Source organism: Pinus tabuliformis, chromosome 3_2, assembly GCF_031772625.1.
Source record: "Pinus tabuliformis cultivar Carrire ecotype Pingquan chromosome 3_2, CPIR1, whole genome shotgun sequence".
NCBI lineage: Eukaryota > Viridiplantae > Streptophyta > Pinopsida > Pinales > Pinaceae > Pinus > Pinus tabuliformis.
This window is the reverse complement of record NC_142302.1, coordinates 790325224-790344872: the sequence shown is the minus strand read 5'-3', so window position 1 is coordinate 790344872 and position 19649 is coordinate 790325224. Positions and strand designations below refer to the sequence as shown.

Genomic DNA, 19649 nt, shown 5'->3' with positions numbered 1-19649 from the left:
CATATAAGATAGTCATTCATCCAAGCAACAGTTGCAAATCAATTACTTGGTCCTAAATTTGCTAGCAAGATAGTTGACTCCATAAGGCACTACCATCAATTGCTTAAAATCTAATCAAATCCTATAAATCTTGCTAAATCTAAATCAAGTACTTGGTCGCTTCACTGCATCTCCCGAACTGGCTAGTTTCCAACTACTTCTCCTTCATTCCATTTTCTGTAGGGTCTAACCCCCTTAACCTGTTGTAGGGAGACAGCTTAAATGGAGGGATTAGGGATCAGGGTGACAGCCCTTAATCTGAGCATTGTTGCGCTTCCTAGACACTCTATGCGAAAACAGGTAGTAAATATGACCAAAATAAGAACTAGTTCAAACAAATATCACAATCTTGCTTTTGAAACCAACATTATAATCTCCTTATCATTATGATCACCTGTCACTGTTCTTCCTAGGTCAACGAACTCAACTCTTCCTTGGCATAAAAAGTGTAATTGCATAAAAGGAATGTCAGTCTCATGCCAATAGGTCTCCTATGATGAATGTGTAGGAACCTAGTACATAGACCATTTTTCTATTCGCTTAGCTACCCAGGGCTTATTTCCCTTTCCATACATCAATAATTATTTTCCAATAAAATATAAAATAAGAATAATATTTTACTATATTATAAAAGCTGAAGACACTGAAATCATGCCACAAAGTGAAAGGAAATCAAATATCTTTCCTCAATCCACCAAATATATAAAGAAAACAATAATAATTATTAAAATTAAACTAGATCTATCGATTTATGCATGAAATGAGTCAAGGGACTAAAAAAATCTAACCAAAACAAACCAAAAATTTCAAACTTGACAAAATCCTCTAAACAAGTAGCAAACAAACCATGAAAATTTTCTAAGATATCAGAACTAGACATCAACAAAATTTCATGTACTTGAATAAGCCCATTTTTGCTTAGCATTAGACTTCTTAAATTAGTTATTTATCATTTAATACTAGGACACTATCTATGTGAAAGGAAATAGGTCCCAACTAACTCTAGGATCATGCTAAATTTTAAGACACAAAATAACAAAAATCTAAGATATGATAAAAAAAATATACCTGCAAGATTGTATTGGTCGAGTGTGACAGGGACACCAATAATTGAGACTAGAGAGATTTATAGAATGTGGTAGGTACTAGTGTGTGTCTATTAGGTCATTAGTGGTATGGTGGAGAGACCTACCAAGAAGGGACGTTGGTCTCAAGAAAGTATAGTAGGGAGATCTATAGAGCATTTATGTAAAAGCAAGATGAGGAGTGTTGTCTTCAAGTTGGGTTATGTTATGGTAGAATTTTGTTGGTGATAAGTGGTAACAAAACACTTACATCAATAGGCAAAAAGTAAATTCAGGGCTTGAGTTGGACTGAATCATGTTATCTCATCCCTTAATGGTCCTAAGGACATGTGGGAAACCGAACAAATTAGTACCTGAAAGACTTGAAAGCATGGCTGAGAAATCACTGACAAGACTATACAAAAGAATGCCGGTCTCATGTCAATAGGTCTCCTATGATGAATGTGCAGAAACCGAATACATAAACCATTTTTCTCTTCGCTACCCATGGCTCATTTCCCTTTCCAAACATCAATAATTATTTTCCAAGAAAATATAAAATAAGCATAGTATTCTACAAAGTCATGCCACAAATTGAAAGGAAATAAAAATAATTTTCTTCAAACCAAAAAATATATAAAGAAAACAATAATAATTATAAAACTAGATCTATGAATCTAAGCAAGAAGTAAGAACTAAAATAATTTAAAGGACTAACATAATATTTGACCAAAACAAAACTCAAAACTCAATAAAATGCTCCAAACACAAGCAACATATAAACCATTAAAATTTTCCAAGATATCAGAGTTAGACATCAAGGTAGTTTCATGTACTTGAATGAGCCCATTGATTCTTTGCGTTAGTCTTGTTAAATTAGTTATTTATCATTTAATAATAGTCAGACACTATCTATGTGAAAAGAAATAGGTCCTAATCTCATCAAATCCAACTTTATTTCATGTCACAGATAAGAAACAAACAATGTAATCATTAAATATGAAGCATCGTTCTTAAAATAACACGCATCAAAGAAATGTCGTTGTAATGTTGCAATGAAAAATACAAATATAGAACCTATTTTTACCTGAATTTGACATATAGTAATCTTGCATGATCAATGGAACATGTATACCAAAAAAGGACTCCTAGGGTATCTCAATTTCCCAGTTCTCATCTTGGTCATCATTTTCTAAATTGTGAACATGATCTTCTCTAAATGAATTGTCATTACGAGCCTCCAAAACATTATGTTCTATATCAAGTTCATTAGAGAAATTTATTATATTGTTTTCTCCCCTTCTATCACAATCAGATCGCCAAAGAGTTAGCGCTCTTTCATATGGAAAATTGTCAATGTCATACTTTGTTACATATAATCTTAAACATGTATCCGTGCATTTATCAAGCTTGTTCCTCAACTTTGACTTCAAGAATGATAATGCACTAAACATTCTCTCATCCTCCACTGATCCCAAAATCATGGTTTGATACAAATCTGCTAATTTGAAATATTTTGATATGTTTTCTTGTAGGTATTATCTAGCACTTAAAGTAGTCCATAATCTTTTTATAGCACAATTTTCATTAGGATTATCCAAAAAAGGATATTTCTTCCACATTTTTTCAACAAAGCATCCACCTTGTTGATACAATTTTGAGGAATCTAAAATACCTTCAATTCGTTCTCCACGTATCGAGACTTTCTTGCAAAAATGATCTACTAAACATTTTAATCCTTTTTGAAAATTGGCTTTTAATGTTCTTGGACATTAACAGTTGTTCCAATATTGAGGGTATACCACACACATGGCCTCCAACAATTCATCTTGAGTAAATCGTTCTCTTATCTCCAATGGTAGTGATCTTGCAATTTCTATCAAATTTCGTCTCACTGAAATCACAATATTATCAAATTGGTCTCTTGACACGAGGAAATCTTTGGTGATTCGTCCCGTCTTACTAATATAATGAAAGGTAACCATATACCCACACACTGCGATACATTGTATCCCTTTTTCATCAAACGTCAAATTTCTTTTAGTATTTTTTATATTGATGACCTTAGTCCACTTTTAAACTCTGGACCAGTAAAAGAGTTTGGCATCATATACAAATTATCCTATGCAAGACATGCTGACTTTCTCACATTTGTGTATTCCACTATATATATTGTGTGATTTTGAGACATTTTCATGAGGACATTCAATTCATGTAGCATAGGAATAATTCTAGCCAATGTCAATAATGTCTCTATTTTAGTTAGTCGAGAAAGAAGATCTTGAGATTTGTCTACGTTGTAGCGATTTTCATACATAAACTCTACCAAGGATTTGAACTCACTAAATAGTCTTTGAGATGGTCCATTTAATGAGATCCATCTTGTATCAACATCTTTCAGTAGTTTTTTTCCGTCCGTAACACCATCTGCAAATTGTTAAAACTCTAAATATCGTTTGGGACTACGAGAAAAGTATGCATGAGTCCCACATACAAGATCTTCAACTTTTGAAACTGATGGAAACTTGCTTACTATTTTAAATGCAAGATTCATCATATGAGCCATACAATTAATATTAAGCATATATGGTGAAGTTTATAGTTGTAGCCTAACGCAAAGGCCGTTCCTTTTTCCTTGCATTACCGATGCTCCATTTTCTCCAACACATACCAACATTTTTACAATCATTGAATGATCCATACCACTTTCCTTCAAACTATTAAGAACAAGTTCATAAATATTTTCAGTTGTAGAAGCCTCTCTCATCTTTTTAATCCTGATTAGATAGGAATGCCTAATATGGTCATTAACCATATAAATGCTCATGCAAATCCATGAAGTGTTATCTATAGTCGTAACCTCATCCAAAGACAATGCAAAAAACCTACCATTAGCAATATTCTCTTTCAAATCATCCTTTTCTACTTGAGCTAGATATATTTTCCATTCCCTACCACGGGTTACAGACCAATGAGAAGATGGAAAGTTTGACACTTGAAGAAAAGATAGACATTTCATGTGATCTGGATAATCCGTCGTAGGACGACCTTTAGATAAGATGTGAAATACAATGGTCAATTGTATCATCTTGGATAACAAACTCTTTTCCATCATCTTTTCAAATAGATATATGATGGTTCCTCCAATTGCCTCAAGTTTCCTATTACTTATTAAATATTTTTTATATTCTTCTGCATATTCGATATGTCGACATCCCTCAGAAGATTTCCATCTAACAAGAGATTTCTCTTTACCATTTACAATTTTCTTTTCATACACATTTCCTGCATGGTTTTATATTGTATCTAGCTTCATGTAAAATTTCACTACCTTTCGAGTTTTCCAACTACACGCATTACATCAAACTTTTTGAAAAACCTCGTTCTCATTTGTAGGAGGTATTTCTTCAATAAATGGAGAAACTGAGACCCAATTTTCTTGGAATCATCTCCCTATGGTCCATTGGCCTTTTTTCCTTTTCCACAAATGGATTGTGTCACCTTATAAGGAAAAATCTTTAACATTTTCATCACCAATTTCTGTGTTTATATCACCTTGATCACTTGAGGAACCTATTATTTCATCCATCATATGGATATAAAATGCATTTCCACAAGAGTTAACCTCTCTCTCAATAATAGATTGTTCAAAGGAGCTTGAATCATGAAGAGAATGTGTATTTTTGGATGGAGCCTTTTGAAAGTATGATAATACATCCATTTTCCTTGATGGTTTCTTCCCATGATTATCTTTTGACATCTCACTGAATATTCCACAAGTAAAATTTCAAATCGATCTAGAAACCTGCATCAGCATTTTCCAAGAGTTGAGATATGCTTCATATAAATTCACTTGTTCATAGAAAATAGAATTGTACTTTGCAAAAGAATTGTTGAGTCAACATTGAAAGAATATATATCAGAAATCGAATTTTGAGGAAAAATGGAATTTCACAAAAATTATTTAACAATGATAATGGAAAACTATTAACTTTTAAGACATAAAATATAATAATTCATTTGTATAACATTGAAACAACGTCATCCTTGCACGCCTATCTTAGTCCTTTTGGTTTACTAGTTTGTCTTGGATCAATATCCATGCTAGATATCTATGGATGGGCTTTGAATCATTCCCATTCCATGCAGTCAGTTTTTTGGAAAAAATCTATTAGAAATATTAGTGACTCTTTGAATTTTGTGCAGAACATAGAATATTAATCCTCATTGATTTGAATCTAGGCATGATCTAGCATGAAATCCATTGTTAAATGAGTAAATTTCATATGGATTTGTTGTAGAATTCCCTTGTTGTTTTACATTTGTGTAGCCATCTATCATGCTAATAAGTTGGTGAATCAATAAAATTTGCATGTGTTAAATGGGAATTCTATGTGAGCATTTATAATTCGATGTGCATTTTGCATTAGAATTTTAATGAATGTTGTTAAACAAACACAAATTTGTTCATAACTATGAATCCTAACTAGGTCTCGATCTTGAGGAAATTCTTGAGATAAGGTGAAGTGGATATCTAGTTACCACTGTGGGAGCAAGTTTGGGTGCACCATTTTGGAGTAAAAATTTGAAACGTTCATCTCCCAAGAGTAGAAAAGAAAATCTATATTTTAGACATATAACAGCCATAAGAAAAACCCTAATAATTTATTGTATTTGCTAATTTTATAACAGTGCAACATCAAACATATCAGTCACCGACTCACTAGTATGAAGTTGGTGTAAATCAATATGCATGAAAAAGTTACCATATTTCTTGCACATTTCATATTAAGGTTAGTGTAATTGATTTTACATCCTTTCAAAGAAGCAGGTGGAAGGATATGAACTAGTAGTTTGGATGGAGGGCACCCCACATCTTGTTGTCATATTTTCCTGAGCCCCTCAAACCTCTTAATATGATAAGGACAAGTCAAATTGAAGCCTATATCATGATTATATATGGTTGGTACTCATCAAAACGCTGTGAACTATATTATAATATCAACTTCACCTTCTAAGACATCTAGATTTCAGAAATTGATTTGAGGTACAAGTCATTACCTAGTTCCACATCTCATAATTTTTTAAGCACAATTTTGTTAGTTAGAAATTTTGTTTGGATGTTTTCTATGTACAATTATGTTTCATAGCAATAAGAGGATGGTAAGATAAGGGACAACGGAATAGGTTTCAGGGGATTCCTGGATAGACCCTCAGAATTTAAGGTGGAACTACAAGGGATGGTAAAGTCTGGGACATAGGGGACCCCTTCAGACCCCCTTTGCTGAATATAGAAACAATATTGGAAACATTAAAATAATCTTAAAAAATGCAAATGTGTTGAGTGTAGGCCTTTCTCCTTTGGATTCTCAATTGTTGACGATAGTATCTCTTTGCACCAATATCATGGTGTGATTGGTTTCATGTTGCGCCATTAATAAGGTGTTATCAATTTCTTACTACACCAGTTGTAGCATGTGACTACCCCTAGATCCTTTTAGAGTCAACCATTTTCGAGGATATCAATATTGTATGTTGGATACTCCACATCATGAACATGGAAACTTGTATTAGACTTAAATTGCACTAAGTTGTAGGTGTATAGAGACATGCCCTAACCTCCTCAAGGAAGGTGTAGCAATGGAGAAAGGAGGAAAATTTTAAGATAAACTTATGTTTGACATCCTGAGGGAGAAATGAGGAAAATTTGATGATAAACTTATGTTTTCTACAATTGAAAGAAGCTCTTCTACACTAGCCTTCATCGATCAAAGTGTTCATACTTTTGCGAGAGTCAAGGAGGATTTGGAGCAAGGGATTAAGAGGAACCTTCAACTAGGAACTCAAGGTAAAAGCTTGGTGGTTGTAATGTGTCTCATTCATGAATATAGATCTATATTATTTCCCCCTCCATTATCATTTGTGCTTAGTATTGTATGCAATTCAGTGGTAGATATGTTCCTCCTTGAGTAGATTAGGTTATATCTAGGGGTATTTGACATTCCTCTTGCTTAAGAGGGTTTAAAGTTGGTATTGTTGTCTTATCATGTGTAGGAAGTAGGTACTAGTAGTTGGAATTGAATCTCTAGAGCTACATAAACTAGGACTATACATGGAAAACCATTAGGTGAAAGGTATGGGCCATGTTCTTGTTTATCATAGCTTATGTTAGGATCAATTAGAATAGATCTAGAGGAGATCCATATTAAAGTTGATCACATAGTCTATCTTGGATCAACAACAAATTTAAGGGCGCACTCACCTATGCACAGGGGGAATTTCTCCATAATAGAATCTATGACTCCATTGCGGAAGTATCTACTAATTCTTACTTAGATTTGAAATTAACTTGTCCCTTTCAATTTCTGTGAGTGTGTTGTAGTGTTTTTGTTTTTATTTACTATCTTGGTGGTTATATTGCTAATATGTCTTATATATAGCTCAAATTTAAGAAAAAATCTCACTTTTAGAGCATGATTCCACCCTCTTTTTAAGAGATATAGTCTATCTTAGATTAACAACAAATTTAAGGGTGCACTAACCTATTCACAAGGGGAATTTCTCCATAATAGAATCTATGACTCTATTGAGGAATGATGTAGTGATTTTTACTTAGATTTGGAAATTACCTTGTCCCTTTCAATTCCTATGAGTGTGTTGTAGTGTTTTTGTTTTTTATTTACTATCTTGGTGGTTATATTCCTAATATGTCTCAGATATAGCTCAAATTTAAGAAAAAATCTCACTTTTAGAGCATGATTTCACCCTCTTTTTAAGAGATAGGGTGATCAGTAACCAATTGATGCACTATCAAGGTGTGATTGTAACTTTCTAGTTGCATGTTGATGATCCTACAAGGTATGAACACATTTAATACGTGGAATTTTGGGTATTTTTGCATCTTTTCTCTTCATATTTGTTCTTGGATTTTATTTGGGTATGATTTGACACCTAGATAAGCCTCTCATTTGTTATTTTGATGTTTTAAGCGACTATGAGGTTTTCATTCTTTAAGTGTATTTTTGTGATTCGAGCTTGTTTGAGCTTGGTACCTAGTGAATAATGACCTAGGTAGTACCTATGGCAAGTGTCTTTAGATCTAGTTGTGAGTTATAGGGCCTTTCCTTTTGTTTCATACTCTAAATTGAAATTATTGCATTACACTACTATATATTTTGTGAAGTTTTCGGTCTTTTCCTTGATTATAAACATTAAAGTGTGCTTGTGAATATCTCAACCAATATCATAGAACTCTAAAACTTCAATTTCCTGGTTTGTTTTGCATTTTTCTTTTCTTTAATAGACTAAATAACATTTCTGTTTCATAAGGAAAAAGAGCCAAAATCATTTGAGATATATTAAAATCACTATACATGAGACAGTACCATTGAATACACAATTCTAAAATAATGATTGTAGGGTAGTATAATGCATATCAAGGTTTAGAGTCGATGTTCTTGGTGCTGCCTAGGATTTGACTTTGAGCAAGATTTGTCAAAATTTTGTATAGCTGATTTAAAGTGTTGATAACTCATATGGCAAGATGCATGTGGCAAAAGATGAAATATAGAAGACTTATTGATCAAAAGTTTGAAGGCATCCTTGATAGCTTAAGAAAAGCTACCAAGGCTTTCAAAGTATTTGCCATATCTCTACATTTGTATAGAATATTAAAGCAGTTTCTTTGATATTCTGGGAAGTTAGAATCTGTTACTATTAGTATGATTATGTATGATAGTCAGGGTACATCTGGATGATGTATGGGCTTTAGTTTGCCATGATTAAGGTACCTTCCCCTAGCATATTGAACCTTGAATAAAATATACTATTGAGATTCAGAATCTGTTGAGCATCCAATATATCTCAGGGTCTATATTTGATGGCAGGTTAATATAATTTGCGCATAACTTCTCAGATAAATGATGTGTGCTAGGATTTGTTGAAGACTTGGGTTATATAACTGGGTTCCTAAACTAACCGTATGGAAAATGGTAAAATCACATCTATATTTCTTAAGGTCTACCTTTATCTATAAATCAAAAGACTAAAGCTTGTTTTCTCAAAGTAGTAAGCCTTTCTTCTATGAATCCATTTCAATTAGTTATTCAGTAAGCAAAGAAGAGTGACAACTAACCGCAACGCACTAGCCCCAATGGTCGATCCCACCTAACGCAATATCGCGGTGCTATTGGTGAATCCTCTGCCTCTGTGAACACAGTAGATTGATTGACGAATCATAACTAATAATTATTGGTGCTGCAACGAAGACTCAGAAATGAGTCACAACCTACACGAATGGTAATAGCCCCACTGCTGGTGAAGCCTCTGCCTCTATGACTACTGGCACTGCCTTTGCCTCTGCAACTACATCAATAGTCAACTGCAATGAGTCATGAACTGATTGCAACGAGTCACCCACTAAGCCTCTGCCTCTGTGACTACATCAACAGTCAACTGCAACGAGTCACCAACTGAGGATTCGGGAATGGAGATTCACAAACTGAGGAATGAGTCGCGACTATAAAATTTATATAGTCATCTTCTTGCAATTCATTCACGGATTTTCCACCCCGATCTGTTGTTAAGGCTATTGGTTTTCCATGGGTTGGAAATGGTTCGAATGTTGGCTTCTATTCTGATGCTATTCAAGGTTAGACTCGGTCTCCGACTGGATATGTCTATGGAGATGAAACTATATAAGGAACAGAAAGGGATGTGGGCTCTGCCTTTGTTGGCTCCATCCCATCAACTATAAAATCTATACCTTGGTGTTGCCTGCAATGAGTCACCAATTCAGAAATGGAGTATTCATAAAATTTATACTGTAGCACTGTGGGCCCTGCCTTCACTGGCTTCATACTACCAACTATAAAATTTATACCATGGACGGGGCCCTTCCATATGTGTGTCCTTCTAGTTGGGCCAATCATCTGTCACTTTGGGTTGTGTTTACTAACCTTAGAATAAACAGATCCTAGTGAGTTGAGTTGCCTATGGTCCCTAACCACATTTACACAATGGGAGATCTTACAAACAATGCCTAGTGTTGATTCGTATTTAAATAGGAACACAATAAATTACAGATATAACCATAAATACAAAGATGCAGTAGAAATAACACTTCATTTCATTAATATCAAACACTGAAATATGCTTACAAATAGAATGGAAATAAGACTATCTCGGGCGATGGTAGCTTATCTCTGAGAAGAAATCTGGCGGCTACATGCCTCTGAATTATGTTACAATGAGGCTCAAGGGCTTTTATTATTCAACAGTAAGAGAAAACCATAAACAACCAAAACCCTAACCCTAGGAGATGTAACACCAAGAGTTTATGGGCTTTGTAGGGGTGAGTTGGACAGCCAAGTTCCCGGGGTCGTGACTTGGTCATATTATCTCCATTTGACATGCATGATAACCCATTGGAAAGATCTCTTTGAGGACTACGATAGAAAAGATGATTTTAGACAAAAAGTTATTAAAGGCAGATTTCCAAAAAAATGTTGTTTAGGGCCTCAATTGGCTCTGGAAGTTTAAGGCCCGAAAAACTGCTAAAAATAGTAAATTGTGCTACAATTAAGGAAACTAAAAAACTGAAAGAAACAATTGTTGGGGTCCAAGTGGAATTGGCAGGTGGCCACCAATATCCACTTAGATCATTCCTCCCCCCTTAGGAAGAAATGGTCCCCATTGAATTGAGTTCCTCCATGAGATGAGGAAGCTTCTACTGAACTTGGTCTGTGGTGAGCCACTTGCCCTAGTGAAGGAGTTGGCTCGCTTTGACGACTCGATACATTTGGATCTTCTACTGGCGAGTGTTCTTGATCTACATGTCCATGATCTGATTAGTTTTTTCTTTATCCATGCTTTCCGGATTTAACTCTGTAGGTGTGAATTGTTCTACAATGTCTGATATGTCCAACAATGGTGGGAAGTATGGTCGAAGGCGGTCCACATTGAACACTGGGTGCAAAACAAGGAATGGGGGAATTTTGAGCTCAAATTCATTGTCTCCCATAGCCTTGGTAATGGTGCAAGGACCATATCGGAGTGGTCTGTGTTTATGATAGGCTCTGGTAAGGCATTCCTTCTGCAAATGCAACCAAACTTTGTCGCCCACCTGAAGCTTATGTGGCACCCGATGTTGATCATGTCACTACTTGTACTCAGAATTTTATTTCTCCATAATGTCATGGGCCTACTGGTAGATATGTTGGATGTGCTCATTGAAGTTTTTTCCTTATCAGCTTCCGATTGGACATGAGCTGAATCTTCCTAAGTAGCTGCGAATGGTATGGCCACATCAATGGGATATAGTGGATGAAATCCCAAGCCCACCTCAAAAGGGCTGCGGCCAGTCAAGTTGTGGAGAGCCCGGTTATAGATGTGTTGGACATAATAAAGGCTCTCATCCCATGTGTATGGATTCTTTGAGTTGTACATGTGCATAATGTGTACGATCATCTTGTTGACGACCTCTATCTGGCCATTATTTTGGGGATGGAAAGTTGTGGACTTAGTGAGCTTGGTGTCTAGCATCGACCAGAAACTGGACCAAAATGTACTGAGGTACCTATTCTCCTGATCTATGATGATAGAATATGGGATCCCAAAGTGTACCCACACTCATTCAAAAAAGAGTTTAGCAGTGGCTTCTGTTGTGATATTCTTCTTGTAGGCTGCTAGAATGGCCATATTCAAGAATCTGTCGACGAACACAAAAACATAGTCATTGCCATGCTTAGTAGAAGGAAGGCCTGACATGTAATTCATGGAGATGGATTCCCAAGGTTGACTAGGGGTAGGCAACAGAGTATAGAGGCCTTACTTCTTGATGGTCAGTTTGGCAACGGCGCAAGCAGTGTAGGATCTGATGTACTTCCTGACATCCTGTCGAAGATTTGACCAGTAGAAATACTTCTACATTACTGCCACTATTTTATTGACCCCTAAATGCCCAGTGGCTTGACTGTAGTGCACTTCCCAAATCATCTTGGCTCGCTCGCTTGAAGGAACAAAAATTTGTCCCAGGTGGCATAGCAGGGCATCCTGGAGGTGAAAATCTGGAACTTGCTGACCCTCCAAGAGCATCTGGTATGTGTGGCTGAACTCTGGATTGCTTTTGTAGAGAAGTGGCCAATCAGAAGTCTCGTGCCCACAAGAGTTGAGCATGGTGGTTAACACCATGATCGGTGGTCGGTTGAGGCAGTCTGCAACATTATTGGTGCTACCCTTCTTATACTTGATATTCAAATGGAACTGCTATAGGTATGTGGACCAATTTTGATGGTGATCATTCTACAACTTTCGTTGCATCTGTATGAACTGCAGGGGTCAGTGGTCTGTGTGGATGACCATTTTCTTCCCCAAAATGTAATTCTTCCATTGTCGGCAAGCCTGCATAATGGAATACATCTCTTTGTCATAAGTGGGATACTTCTGAACTATGTCTAAAAGTGTCTCATTGTGATATGCCACTGGATGCCCCTGTTGAGTAAGCACTGCCCCAATAGCATTGTCAGAGGCATCTTTCTCGATCTCAAATGGTTGTTGCAAGTCTGGTAAAGTGAGAATTGGTGCAAAGAAGAGGCGATGTTTCAACTCTGTGAATGCCTTCTGGTGACTTCACTCAAGGGCCAAGTGATATGAGAGAATCCCAACACGAACCTCTGGTAGAAATTTGTAAGACCTAGAAAGCTACGAAGCTCTGTGAGAGTGGTTAGGGCTGGGCAATCCCAAATGACATTGATCTTTTCTAGATCCACATCCACCCCTTGTTCAACAATAATGTATCCTAGATACTGAACCTCAGTCATGCCAAAAGTGCATTTCTCCAACTTGGCACATAGCTTGTGTTGTCGCAGTGTTTAGACAACCTGTCGGATGTGGTGGAGATGCTCTTCCCAACTCTGGATGAAGATTAGGATGTCATCGAAGTATACCACTACAAATGAGTTGGTGAATGGTCGCAAGATGTCATCCATTAGCCTCATGAAGGTTGCAGGAGAATTCGTCAACGCAAAAGGCATAACCAACCATTCGAAAAGGCCCTCCTTTGCTTTGAAGGTAGTCTTCAACACATCGGAGGGTTCAATTGGTACCTGGTGATAGCCTTACTTCAAGCCAATCTTGCTAAAATATTTGTCCCCCTTCAGTTGGTCCAGAAGGTCATCAATCCATGGGATCGGGTACCTATTCTGGACAGTGATCTTGTTTAGCGCCCAGTAGTCAATACAAAGTCTCTAAGTCCCATCCTTCTTCTGTACCAACACGATCAGGCTCCCACAGGGCGATGAACTCAGATAGATGGGCACACCTTTCCCTTACTTCATATTCATAGTTCCAAAGTCTCGCTTCTTCTGTTTAAAATTTTTCTCAATCTTGACTACATATCAGTATGCCGTGTCGAGCGAGGAGAAGTCCAGAAATTTCATATCATCTTAGATGTACCTATGCAGGCAGCCGAGGTACTTGAGAACCAAATGCTTCTAAAAATCCTTGATACCCAACTTCGTGTGAAGGGTATGAAAAGCATTGGTAAACTCCGACACATCTTGGTCCCTTCCTTGTCACAACATTTTCCACTTTATGTATTTGTCCTCATAGCTCCTGATAGGGTAGTATTGCTCCTTGATGGCATCCTGGAACGAGTTCCAAGTGGGTACGGTTGAAAACAGTGGGTTCTTACTTTCATCCTTCTGCTCACAGTAGGTTTCCCACCAGTCCTTGACGTGGGGGGTTGCTTTGATAAGTGCAAACGTGATCTTTTCCCAGCTAGAAAAATCATGAATGGAAAAATATCCTTCTAGCAGATTTAACCATTTATCTACAATGTCTGCATCTATCTGACCCTCAAATATGCGAATGTTAAACTTAACTTGTACCTTAAAGGGTGTGGCGCTTCTAGAGTAGCTGCCAAAAGTAGATGTGTCACCCCTGTGTAGCCATTGAAGGATTTGGGCAAAGTTGTCCATCACTGCGTTCTTTTGTCGCTCGAGGGCTTCCTCAAACAAGATTTTCATAGGATCTCCTACCCCCTCATATTTATTTTCATCCACCATGGGAGGTCATTGGGATTAACAAGGCTAGTATTGCAAAGGTTCGATCAGTTCAAGCCCTAACTCCTTATATCCCGACCTCGTTGGGTAAATGCAAAGAAAAATAGAGAAAGAGAAGACCGCTCTGATACCACTGATCTGGATTTAAATAGGAACACAAAAAATTATAGATATAACCATAAATAAAAAGATGCAGTAGAAATAACACTTCATTTCATTAATATCAAATACTAAAATATGCTTACAAACATAATGGAAATAAGACTAGCTTGGGCGATGGTAGCTTATCGCTGAGAAGAGATGTGGTGGCTACATGCCTCTGAACTGCGATACAATGAGGCTGAAGTGCCTTCTTATTATTGAACAATAAGAGAAAACCCTAAACAACCAAAACCCTAGCCCGAGGAGATGTAACACCAAGAGTTTATGGGCCCCGTTGGGGTGAGTTGGACAACCAACTTCCCGAGGTCGCGACTTGGTCATATTATCTTCATTTGGTGCAGATGATAACCCGTTGGAAAGATCTCTCCAAGGACTACGATGAAAAATATGACTTTAGGCAAAAAATCAATCGCTGTAGATTTCCAAAAAAATGTCATTTAGGGCCTCAAAACAGCTCCAGAATTTTAGGACCCGAAAAAGTGCTAAAAATAGTAAATTATTCTACAATTAAGGAAACTGAAAAACTGAAAGAAACAATGGTGGGGGTCCAAGTGGAATTGGAAAGTGGCCACCAATATCCACCTGGATCAAGTGCTTCTTTTACTCACTACCTTCCAGAACTACAACAACATGAACGGAATGGGATTCCCTGATATAGAAATTCAACCATATATAGTAGGAGTTGGTTTGATGGTTTCGGATTACCTTGCAATGAGTCACCAATTTAGAAATGGAGGATTCTGATTCACAAAACTTATACCCTGGCGCTACTTGCAACAAGTCACCAATTAAAAAATGGAGGATTCTAATTCACAAAATTTATAACCTGGCACTACTTGCAACGAGTCACCAATTTAGAAATGTAGCATTCACAAACTAAGGAATCTGAATGTTCATTTTCCTGGGTCATGACTATCAAATTTATATAGGTGTTCACCCTTGCCATCGATTTGAAAACCAAGAAATCACGGAGCCATTCACCGAATCACCCTTTCCATCCATTTGAAAACCAAGAAATCAGGGTGATTGGGACTAAATCCAACCTCCCAAACCACCTCCAAAACCAGAAAAACCAGAAAATGGGTGATTGCAAACGAATTTAACCTTACAAAGTAGAAAATCGAGTGATTTCAAGTGAATATAACCTCCCAATCTAAGCGAATCAGGCCAAATCAGGCTTTGCATGGTTTATCTGACCCTTTTTTTGGGCTAAAATGAAAAAAAAAAAATTAAATAAACTTTGGTCTAACTATATAAAATGGGAGTTTTATTAAAATTTCGCCCCTATAAAATTTAAAACCCCTTAAATTTCGCCCTCGGGCTAAAATTCGCCCGTAAAATTTACCATGGCGTCAATACAAATAATGGGAGAGATGTTGGTTAATAAGGGATAGATAATATGACTCTCAACAATATTCCAACTCGACAAAGTTTCCCAATGATATTTATCTCCTAGAATATGGGGGGCATAAATAGTAGAGGCAAGCAGAGTTACTTACAAGACAGATTGAAAAAAGAGAAGCCATAAATTGTGCTTCTCTAGGAAACCAAGGTATCACGGGAGAAAATAGAGGATATTATGAGAAAAATCAAACCCAAATATGAAGCAATAGCAATAGATGCAAAAGGAAGTGCAGGAGGAATTGTAATACTGTGGAATCCCACAAAGGTAATGGTAGACTATTGGATGGGTATGCCACACATCTTGTCAGGACGGTTTCACAAAATTGGAACCAGTGAATGGGTTCCTATCGCAGTGGCATATTCACCTCACACTCTAGGGGAGAAGGAAAGCTTCCTTCAAAGTATAAGAAAACTGAGTCAAATGCATACAGAAAAATTATGGTTGATAGGAGGGGATTTAAACCTGATAACATCACTTCCAGAAGAAAAAGAAGGGACAAGAAAAGAAGGACCATAAATGGAACTGTTATGGGACATGCAAGCAGATTTTCAATTGGTCAACATCCCTACCATTAATGGAACACACACCGAGAATAATCGAAGGGGAGGAGCTCATCAAGTGGCATCAAGGTTGGATCGTTTTTTGGAAACTAAAGATTTGATAAGCAGGGATGTTTACTATGAAGCCATGATTCTTCCATGCATGGGCTATAATCACTCGCCTATCCAACTAGAAGTAGACCTAAAACAGGGGCAATAAAACCACCCTTCCAGTTTGATGCCTTTTGGTTACGCAATCCATCCCTTAAGAAAGTGAAGGTCTAGTGGACCTCTAGTACTGAACAGGGGAGAAATGTAATGAATACATTCCAGCTACAATTGAAAGAGCTCAAGGGAAAGATCAAGAAATGGAACATAGAAGAAATTGGAAACATCCAGCATGATCAAGAACAACTCCAGGCACGGATGCAGCAAGTCCAACAACAATTGATAACAAACGACTGCTCAGGCTCCTTAGTGGAGGAAGAAGGTAGACTTCTCACTAAGATTGAGGAAAGGAGGAAACAAGAAGAAAATTTATGGAAGAAAAAATCGAGAGATCAATGGATCTGGGAGGGAAAAAGAAACATTGTTTTCTTACATAAAGCTATGATACATCACATGCAATATAATCGAATATTCTCACTGCTAGACCTGGGAGAAAACTGGTTGGTACAAAATGAAGAGATAGAAGATCTGTTGGTTAACCACTTTCAAAATATCTTGTCAGAACGACTTCCTGACAGATTAGAAGCTAGTGACTAGATAACCAGGCATATACCCCAACTAGTCAGTAGTGATCAGAACCTGGCCCCCATGAGAGTTGTCACAATCGAAGAGTTGGAGGAGGTGGTCAAAGGACTGGCAAAAAAAAGTCTCAGGATTGAACGGACTCACCGCTGAATTCTTTCAAGAAGCCTGGCCAATTCTGGGTAACGACATACTAGAGGTGGTTGAAGAATCCAGAAGGACGAGAAAGGTACACCCAGCCCTCAAATCTACCTTCATATCTTTAATTCCTAAATTTGATCACTTAGAAGAGCCTCAAGGATTCAGGACTATAGCCTTGTGTAACATCATTTACAAAATCCTCTTAACCATTATGGTAAATCGGCTTAAATTGATCCTCCCGAATTTAATCTCCCAAGAGTAGACTGGCTTTATCAAAGACTGCCAAATCCTGGATGGAATAGTAACAACCCAAGAAGCCATCCACTCCCTCAAGATCCTCAAATCTAAAGGTATGATGATTAAGTTGGACCTATCTGCTGACTATTTTGAAATTCTTTGATTTTGATCCCCGCTAGATCCATTGGATTTATTCCTTTATATCGACCCTTGTGTTTTCCATCCTCCTCAATGGAGCCCCCACTGAGACATTCAATTCCACTCGGGGGCTTAGACAAGGCAACTTGATCTCCCCTTTCTTGTTCATATTAGCAGTTGAAGGCCTGGGGTGATATGTCAAAGTGAAGGCTCCAATAGGACAACTTAAAGGACTACACATGTGGGGGAACGATCTACCATTAACTCATCAACAGTTTGTTGATGACATTATGATGTTCTGCCAAGCTACCCTCAGAGAAGCAAGGTCTCTTCTGGCTATCCTACAAGACTTCAGGAATGTTTCAAGAACTCGGATCAATAAAGAAAAGTCAGATATCTTCTTCTTCAACACTGTTGTTCAATCACAATCTTTCCTAGCTAGAATTATGGGCTTTTGAATAGGCACCCTTCCCTCAAAATATGTGGGTATCCCCATAAGTTTCAACCCCCTTCGAGTGTTAAACTGGAAGGATTTCATCGACCGAATTTAAGATCGTCTTTAGAATTGGACCTTTCAAGCCCTCAACATGGCAAGCAAAGTTATCCTCCTAAAAGCAGTGTTGCAATCAATCCCCATTTACCAGCTCTCAGGTCTAGCCATGCCCAAAACAATATGCAATGAAATGACAAATATCTTTAGGAAATTCCTATGGCAAGGGACACAAAAAGTCAAGAAATGGGCCCTCCTCTCTTGGAACTGGTTAACTAAGCCTAAATTAGCAGGGGGTCTGGGCCTTAGGGATCCCTATACTCTAAACCAGGTCATGGGAGCAAAGATTTGGTGGAGATGGATCCAAGGAGGAAATGACTTATGGAAGTTAATTTGGGAAAGGAAATACAGAATGCCAACGATGACGGAAGGGAGACTGAGAACTCAGGAAACTACAAGGGGATCGACCATATGGAACCTAGCAGTAGAAAACCGAGATATGATAAGGAACCACAACTTCTGGGATATCGGGGGGAGGACAAGGCAAGGTTCTAGAAATATGCTTGGCAAAAAAGGGAAAAAATCTTTAGTCGACATGACCTTACAGAGATATTCTTATTCAAAAATCGACCAACAAACCTGCGCGTGAATAAATTCTGGGAAACGGATTCTAGATCAACCTGGAGAGAGTGGAAAAGGAGACAACACTGGCCGAGTGCACAAGACTCCCCCAATGGGAAGCATATGATAAAGAGGTCAATTCCTGAAGACTAACGATCTCTGAAGGAACAGACATCATCAAATGGGGATATAGGAATAAAGGCATGTTCACAATACAGGAGGGCTATCAACTGAAAGCAGAACACCAACATCAACAATGTCTATCTATTTGGGGAAGAATATGAATGGGACAACTATGGACGAAGTCATCCTTCTTCCTCTGGTTGGTTCTCCATGGCCAAGCTCTTATGTGGGACCAATTACAAAAACAAGGGGTTCAGGGACCTTCAGCTTGTTGTATGTGTGAGGCTCAAATGGAAACGATGGAGCACCTCCTAAACTCATGCCCCTTTAGTAACCAACTATGGAAGAATCATGAAATCCTCTTTGGCCATTTAGACTGAGATTTCTCAAGCATAAAGGAAACAATGGAAAATTGGAGAAAGAGAATATATAAGAGCCCCATCCTCAACTGAGCCTGGGACATCTCTATATGATTTCTCCTTTGGGAACTGTGGAAAGAAAGGAACCAAAGGGTATTCAAAGACGAAAAGAAGATTGTAGTGGAGGTATGGAAGATTATCAACCAAAATATCCCTGAAACCATTCTGGCAGAGAAATAGTATCCAAAGGAGTGGGAAGCAGAGATCACCATGGTCTAGCAGTCTGGTTGTTTGCAGTCGACTGTGGAATTGCGAGCAACAACCACGCAGAATTTAATGCACTCAAACATGGATTGGAAATTGCAAGAAGGGAAATATTTCAAAAATTGGTGGTGGAAGGTGACTCCACCCTGGTGATAGATACCGTTAAAAAGCTTCAACATGGTACACACTGGAAAAAATAAGCAAGAGTTGGAGAACAACAAGGTTAGTTCATGAAATAGGGGTTCTCATCCAAGAT

At 37.6% G+C, this 19649-nt stretch overlaps 1 pseudogene; it reads left to right on the top strand.

The window, feature by feature from the left end:
* LOC149182972 (uncharacterized) overlaps nt 1-19649 on the top strand; it is a 61843-nt pseudogene that overhangs the window by 27127 nt on the left and 15067 nt on the right.